Source organism: Dipodomys ordii, unplaced genomic scaffold (genome assembly GCF_000151885.1).
Source record: "Dipodomys ordii isolate 6190 unplaced genomic scaffold, Dord_2.0 Scaffold67, whole genome shotgun sequence".
NCBI lineage: Eukaryota > Metazoa > Chordata > Mammalia > Rodentia > Heteromyidae > Dipodomys > Dipodomys ordii.
Window position 1 is genome coordinate 11,050,741 of NW_012267283.1, and position 8,504 is coordinate 11,059,244.

Here is an 8,504-nt window from a genome sequence, read left to right on the forward strand (position 1 = left end):
GCCCCGACCCCTCCGTACCCGACTGTGGCGGGAGAGCGGTGACCAGGGTCCTCTAGGCCGAGTCTATTCGCGGGGAGTCGCCCGCGCCAGAGGTGCAAGAGGCGGACGAGCAGGGGCTGTGGGGGTCGCTCCCTCCTCTCCAGCACAGTCTGGGGTCGGCCGTCCTCGGCCGGCTGACGTCGGATGTGCCATCCGGGAGTCCATCAGGACAGTCGGCGGGGCCGAGTCCGCACCGAGTTGGCCTGGAACCCCAGCAGTCCGGGCCGCTAGCCCAAAGCCCTACAGCAGCGGAAGGAATTCGCTTTTTGTTTTTGTTTTCGTTTTTTTGTCTGTGCTGGGGCTTGAACTCAGGGTCTGGGCTGTCCCCGAGCTCGTTTTGCTCAAGGTCAGCGCGTTACCACTTTGAGCCTCAGCACCACCACTTCAGGCCCTTTGGGCTGGCTTCGAATCCTGGTCCTCAGATCTCAACCTCCTGAGTAGCTAGGATTATTAGCATAAACCACCAACACCTAGCAACAACTTGCATTTCTAAAGGATAGCTTGGTTTCCACACAGACTCGACCTCTGAGGACATCCCGGTGAGGTGTGTAAATTCTCTTGGCGGGCAGCTTTTGTCATGATCTGCCTCTTAAGGTCCCTGGGGTCAGGGACTAACATTCTGCTCAGCTTAAAGTTCGTAAATACGTAGAAGCCTTCTTACTTCTAGTAGTGACTGGAGGCCTTAAAAATGCACATCAGTAGAGCAAAACTTAAAATCCTATGCATGAACCTCAAGTTAAGGAAGGGTTAAGCCTCACCTTTTCCCACTCACCTCAGTGGCAACCAATGATCAGTTTAAAAATAATGAATTAACATTTCAAAACAGGAAAATTTTAAAAAGGAATATAGGGAAAGAAAAAAAGTATAGTGTGTAGCTTCCTGACTCCTGTTACTGATAAGGGATTTGCTTCTCAAGTACAGTTACAAATAATCTCTAACTACAGAGCTCTGGAGACCACTGGACTATGAAGCTTTTAATTATTTTTTCTGTACTGGACCTGGGCACTATCTCTGAGTTTTTTTTTTGGGGGGGGGCCGGTCGTGGGTCCTGAACTCTGGGCCTGGGTGCTGTCCCTCAGCTCTTCAGCTCAAACCTTACCACTTGAGCTAAAGTACCACTTCCAGCTTTTCTTTTTGCTTATGTGGTGCTGAGGAATCTAACTCAGGGCCTCATGCATGCAAGGCAAGCGCTCTACCACTGAGCCACCTTCCCAGCCCCTCTCTGAGCTTTTTTGTTCAAGGCTAATGCTCTACCATTTGAGCCATGGCTCCACTTCCAACTTTTTTTGTTGGTTTAATTTTTTTTGTTGGTCTCACAGCTTTTCCTTTCCCGGCTGGCTTCAAACCATGATTCTCAGATTTCAGTCTCCTGAGTAGTTAGGATTACAGGTGTGAAGCACCTGGTTTATTCCTGAAGCTTTACAAAATTACTAACCAGCTTCAAACAGGCTTTAGGGGGTTTGAGGGTTCTCCCAAACAACCCTGTGAAGTAGGTGATATTTTAATCATCTTACATGTTGAGGAGCTAAGGTTCTGGCACCTTATGATAGAGCTAGGGTTCAGACCTACATAGGTGGTATGGAAGGCTGCCAACTTTCTATTCCACTAGCAAGTAGTCTGGATTGGTACAATAGGTTAGGAATAGTTGCAGAGAGCTTTTAATACCAAACGGTATGCAGGTGTCATCTTACAGGTGAAGAGATGCTAAAGGAGCCCAGATGTGTCAGATAGTTGGCTCTGTGCTGGAGAGTAGTAACCTGTGGCTTATAAGGCAGGGAAGATGGTATCTAAGGATACCACCCCAGGTGGAAAAATCTTAAGGACTAATCCTGAGATCTTAATTTTCTCTTTATGGCCAACTCTAGTGTTCTTAGCTCCCCCAGATAAGTGTATGCTGTATAAGAAAAAGCTACAAAGCAATTAATAACCATAGCCACAATATACAGCCAATAAAAAGAAAGCAAAAGAGCTAAAGACGGGGAGACTACAGACCCAGCACTGTGCTTTCTCACACAGCCGGTGCTGGCATGCACCTCTGTGAACAAAGAGCATGTGTTCCAGTGACATGCTTCTTTGTCAGGGGCTTCACTGCCAGAGGCATAAATAACACAGGCAGAACAGGGTGTGTCTCACTATCCTGCCAATATCTATGGGACTGTCAGTCCACAGGCCTGAACAGGCTGTTATCACAGGGCCCTGGTTTGGAACATTGCTTACTATCATTCTTGTGTATGCATCTGTGTGCGAGGAAGATGTGGAATATATAACTGCATCTAATCTGCAATTATTATTAATGTATTCATGGATGTACAGATTTGAACAAGGGCTGAAAGGAAATGTACAAATAACTTTGTTTTAGAGACTGAACTGTGCATAGATTCCTCTTTTTTTTTTAATTTCTACTGATGTTAGTGTTCAAAGTGTCAAATAATTCCAAGTCATGGCACCCCTTTGAGTCTTAAAACTGTCCATTAGTCAGCACATGTGTGTGTGTGTTCAACAAACTAAATGTCTGAGAATACTGAGCTAGTTTGTAACTGCAACAGTTCACCCCAATACTGGAGTTTTCTAGAAACATTGTAGTTGTGGATGGACTTTAATAAATGTAAAGATAGAAGTAGCCCCACTTAACCATTGGTTTAACTGGTTTTACAGCCACTTTAACAGAATGGGCACCTTTCTCTTTCACAGACATTACTTCTGATACAGAATATAGAGTAAGGAAATCATTACTCTTCAAATACTAAAAAATGTCTCCTCTGATACATATGTGTAAGAACACTGGTAAGAACAAATCTCCCTTAGTGGAGCTATGGCTTAAGTGGTAGAGCATTAGCATTGAGCAAAAAACCTAAGGGGATGGCCAGTCCTGGTGTCTGAGTGATTTCCCAGGGCCCAGCAAAGGGACTGAGTTTCCAGAGCCCTGAAGACAAGGGGTAACACACCAAAATATGGACTCATTTTCCACTCCACTTTCATTGGCCGAGCAGCAGCCAAGAACAAAGGCCGTATCTCCTGATACTTCACAAACAAATGCAGTATTGCCTCCCGAATTGATTGCTTCTCTGAGGTACCCACAAGTATAGTTGGGGAGAAGCTTCGAGAACAAGTTGAGGAACGATTGTCCTTCTATGAGACTGGGGAGATTCCACGGAAGAATCTGGATGTTATGAAGGAAGCAATGGTTCAGGCAGAGGAAGCAGCTGCTGAAATTACTAGGAAGCTTGAGAAACAGGAGAAGAAACACTTGAAGAAAGAAAAGAAGGGGCTGGGAAGGTGGCTCAGTGGTAGAGCGCTTGCCTTGCATGCCTGAGGCCCTGGGTTCGATTCCTCAGCACCACATAAGCAAAAAGAAAAAAGCCGGAAGTGGAGCTGTGGCTCGAGTGGTAGAGCCCTAGGTTTGAGCTAAAGAGCTGAGGGACAGCGCCCAGGCCCAGAGTTCAGGCCCCATGACCGGACCAAAAAAAAAAAAGAAAGAAAAGAAAAGAAGCTACTGGCTGCGCTTGCCTTGGCATCTCCAGAAAATAGCAGTAGTACTCCAGAGGAGAATGAGGAAACACATGAAAAACCCAAAAAGAAGAAAAAGCAAAGGCCTCAGGAGGCTCCTCAGGAAAATGGGATGGAAGAACCAGAGCCCTCTGTCTCTTTCTCCAAACCCCACAAAAAGAAAGCTTTTTCCAAGGAGGAGTTGGTTAGTAGTGATCTTGAAGAGATAGCTGGTGGCAGCCCAAGTCTCCCAAGAGGAAGAAGCAACCTTAGGAAGTGGCAAACCTGAAGAGGCAAACAGCCTCCCTGTTCCCAAGAAAAAGAGGAAATTCTCCTCCAAGGAGGAGCCAGTTAGCAGTGGGCCTGAAGAGGCTGCAAGCAGCAAAAGTAGTGCCAAGTAAAAGAAAAATCTCAAAAAAGCATCCCAGGATTAGAATGGACATTTCCTGGGGAGAAGGGCATGCCCCAAGGTGACCTTTCTCATCCCATGTCCTAAACCCCAATAAAGACAAATTAACAACAACAACAAAAAAACCTAAGGGGCAGTGTCCAGGCCCTAAGTTCAAGCCCAAGTACCAGAACAGAGTACATACATGTATATATATTTACACATATGGAGAAATAGCAGATGTAGACACATATTAATATTTTGCAAGTCTCTGTGAAATCATGTAATTTAGTATCTAAAATTAGTTAATAAGAGCTGGGAATGTGGCTTAGTGGTAGTTTGCCTAACATGCATGAAGCCCTGGGTTCGATTCCTCAGTACCACAAAAATAGAAAAGGCTGGAAGTGGCATGTGGCTCAAGTGATAAAGTGCTAGCCTTGAGCAAAAGCAGCTCAGGGACAGTGCCCAGGCCCTGAGGTCAAGCCCCAAAGAAAGAAAAAACAAAGGGGAAGAAGAGCTTGAAGCCATCTTTAAAACCTAGTAGATGCTTTGCAAATGTGTGTTATGTTGAAAATAATGTCACATGTACAAAAATTGCCATCTAGGCAGCTAAAAATGTTTAGAGGAAGAGGCAAGCAGGTGTGAAAACAAAAAACAAGCGAAGGAATGAGGTCTTACTAGTTTCCACACAGTCAAGGCAGAACGGTGTTTTGACCTGAAGTATGCAGGCAGCTCTGGTTCCATTAAAAAAACCCTTGTCAGAAGGAAAGGGTGACATTGTCTAAAAAGAAATGTACTCTGTACCTGACTTAGACAACTGTATCCCCCTTTATATCACCTTTATAATAACAATTTTAAAAAATTAGAAATGTCAAAGGAACCAGGTTGTTCTCTCCCCTCAAACTAAGCATAGGTACCAGGCCCTCCTGTAAGGGAGAACTACTAAGAGTCAGGTCTAAAGCTTGGCGCCAGTGGCTTTTGCCTGACTGTAATCCTAGCTACTTAGGAAGCTGAGATCTGAGGATTGTGGTTCAAAACAGCCTGGGCAGGAAAGTCTGTGAGACTCTTTTCTCCATTAAACTACTGAGGAAGAGCTGGGAAGTTGGCTCAGTGGTAAAGCGCTTGCCTTGCATGCCTGAGGCCCTGGGTTCGATTCCTTAGCACCACATAAGCAGACGTGGTGCTGTGGCTCAAGTAGTAGAGCACTAGCCTTGAGCTGAAGAGCTGAGGGACAGCGCCCAAGCCCAGAGTTCAAGCCCACGACCGACCGACCAAAAAAATAAATAAATAAAAAATAAAACCTCATTCCAGTTTATTCTCATTTCTTTGATCCATTAGTTCTTATAAATTCATAACTACCTCTTAACAATATTTAAGAATATTTATAGGCTGGGCATGTAGTGTTCAGTAGTAGAGTATATACCTAGAGAGTCTACAAGGCCCAAAGTTCTATTCCCACCATAGACACACACTCACAAAAACACTTGTCATGCTCATTTTGTATAATATAAAAACAGGAAATAAAACAAAAATTAAATTCCAACCATTAAGATATAATCACCATTAAGATAGATATAGGTTATATATAGTTACACACACACACACACATACACACACTTGACGGATGTAGTGACCGGTGCCTTTAATCACAGCTACTCTGAAAGCAGAGATCAGGAGAATCATAATTTGAAACCAACAGGGGGGAAAGTTAGTGAGACCCCCATATCAATCAATAGCTGGGTGTCAGTGACTGACACCTGTCATTCCAGCTATGCAGAAGGCATAGGCGTAAAATAGGAAGATTTCAGTCCAGGCTTACCTGGGCAAAAGCTTGAGATCCTATCTGAAAAATAATCAAAGCAAAAAGGGCTGGGGTATAGCTCAAGTAGCAGAGTACCAGCCCAGCAAGTTTTAACTCCAGTAATGCCCTACATAAAGATATATATTGCTCTATACTATACTTTTTTTTTTATTCTGGTCATGCACTGGTGGCTCACACCTGTAATCCTAGCTACTCAGGAGGCTCAGATCTGAGGATTGCAGTTCAAAGCCAGCCCGGGCAGAAAAGTTCATGAGACTCTCATCTCTAGTTAACTACTAGAAATCTGGAAGTGGCGCTGTGACTCAAGTGGTAGAGTGCTAGCCTTGAGTTGAAGAGTTGAGGGACAGCGCCCAGGCCCAGAGTTCAAGCCCCACAATGACAAAAAGAAAAAAGAAAAGGTAGATGGTAGAAGGGAGAAAAGGGTTAAGAAAGAGTGAAAGGGTGAGTTTGATTACATTATAACATATATGAAGTCCCTCTGTAAAATTAACCTCTAATAAAATTAGCTAATAGGAGAAATACAAAATGAATGATTGTTGGGCACCAATGGCTTACACCTGTATTTCTAGCTACTCAGAGGCTGAGATCAGAGGATCACAATTCAAAGCCAGCCAAGCAGGAAAATCTATGACACTCATATCTTTACTAAACTACCCAAAAAAGCCAGAAGTGGAGCTGTGGCACATGTGATAGAAAATTAGCCTTGAGCCCAAATGTTCAGGGACAATGCTCCCGTTGAGATACAGGATTTTATCTTCAGTTAACTAACAAAAAACTGGAAGTAGAGTAGAGGTGTGCTAAAAAGCCAAGCCCAAAGCCCAAGGCAGAATCCCCAAGCTGTCTGGACTCCTAGAGATCACCAGCCCTCCACCCTGCTCCACTTTATTACCTCTGTTAGGAGAAAAGGGCTGGTTCCTAACCAATGTAAGTTTGGACTTGGTCTTCTGAGAAATGTGGGACATGTTCCTGAGCTAGACTGGAAAGTAGCTGTGTGTCCCCTTCTCCAGGATTAGCCAGCATCACTGCCATTTGGGGTCTCCTGCCACACGCAATTGTCTTGTCCACACAGAACCAAACCCTCTCCAATAACAGGCCCCTCATCCTGCTGACAAACACCACCATCTGTTCCCCAGCCAGGAGCCTTTGGTGGGCAGGCTGCGCCCCTCACTCTGGACCCTGCCACTGTTGAGAAGTTCTGTCTTATCCCTGATGTACCACCAGTCTCTTGAGAAAGGTCAAATTTCTAAATACTTTCTAATTCTTTCTAGAAAATCAGGGCAGCCAGGCAACTACCTAAACAAATAGAAGACAATTTCTGTTGTAGGTTAAACATAGATCATATTTTTTTCAATCTAAATACCCAACATTAAAAAAAAAAGAAATTTAGCCAGCATTTGTGGCTCACATCTGTAATCCTACCTACTCAGGTGGCTGAAATTTGAGGATCATGGTTCAAACCCAGCCCAGGCAGCAAAGTCTGTGAGATCTTTACTTCTAAGTAGCCACCTAAAAACCAGAAATGGTGGGCTTGGGAATGTGGCTTAGTGGTAGAATGCTTGCCTAGCATGCGTAAAGCACTGGGTTGGAGTCCTCAGTACCACATAAGCAGTAAAAGCCGGAAGTGGTACTGTGGTTCAAGTGGTAGAATGCTAGCCTTAGCAAAAGCAGTTCAGGAATAGTACCCAGCCCCTGAGTTCAAGCCCCAGGACTGGCAAAACACAAAATGAAAAAAAACAGAAGAGGTGTTATGGCTTAAAGTGGTAGAGTGCTACCTTGAGCAGAACTCAAGGACAGTGCTCAGGCCCTAAATTCAAGCCCCATAACCAACAAAACAAAATAAAACAAAAAAACCACTGTATAGAAGGAAAGCTTCAGGGACATCTATCTCAACAGTGGAACTCTTCTAGTTGTTTGTTTGCACACAGAGGGCACTGTCTCAAGTCTCAGACTTTGACAAGCACCATTTTCTCATTAGTGACGGCTTTTCAGGAGGCAGAAGGACCACAGCATAACTATTCATATCAATGATCAGAGACACCCTTAATTTTGGAAATAGTAAAATGTGGGAGAAAGTACCATGAGACATAGGAAGTGCTGTATTACATTATAAAAACTTTCCAGGGGCTGGGAAGGTGGCTCAGTGTAGAGCGCTTGCCTTGCATGCATGAGGCCCTGGATTCGATTCCTCAGCACCACATAAGAAAAAAGCCGGAAGTGGCGCTGTGGCTCAAGTGATAGAGCACTAGCCTTGAGCTGAAGAGCTGAGGGACAGCGCCCAGGCCCAGAGTTCAGGCCCCACGACCCGACCCCCACAAAAAAAAAAAAAAAAACTTTCCAAAGTGGGATAATAAATATGATGTGATGTGCTGTATTCAGTTAACAGTACATTTTGTATATATTTTCAGGGCTCTCTAAGAACCACTGGAGTCACAACCATAGAAGAGTCTCAGCAAGGCAAAATCTACTTCTGCAGAAGGGCTGCTCCATCAGCCAAATATCTGGCAACCAAGCACATAGAGCAGGCAATGGCACTAGTGGCTCATGCCTGTAATCCTAGCTACTCAGGAGGCAGAGATCTGAGGATCTTGGTTCAAAGCCAGCCCAGGCAAGAAAGTCCATGAGACTCTTATCTTCAATTAAACACCAGAAAATTGGAAGTGGTGCTGTGCTCTACTCTGGTAGAGTGCTAGTCTTGAGCTGAAGAGGTCAGGGACAGCATCCAGGCCTAGAGTTCAAGCTCCACAACTGACAAAAAAAAAGGGGGAGGGC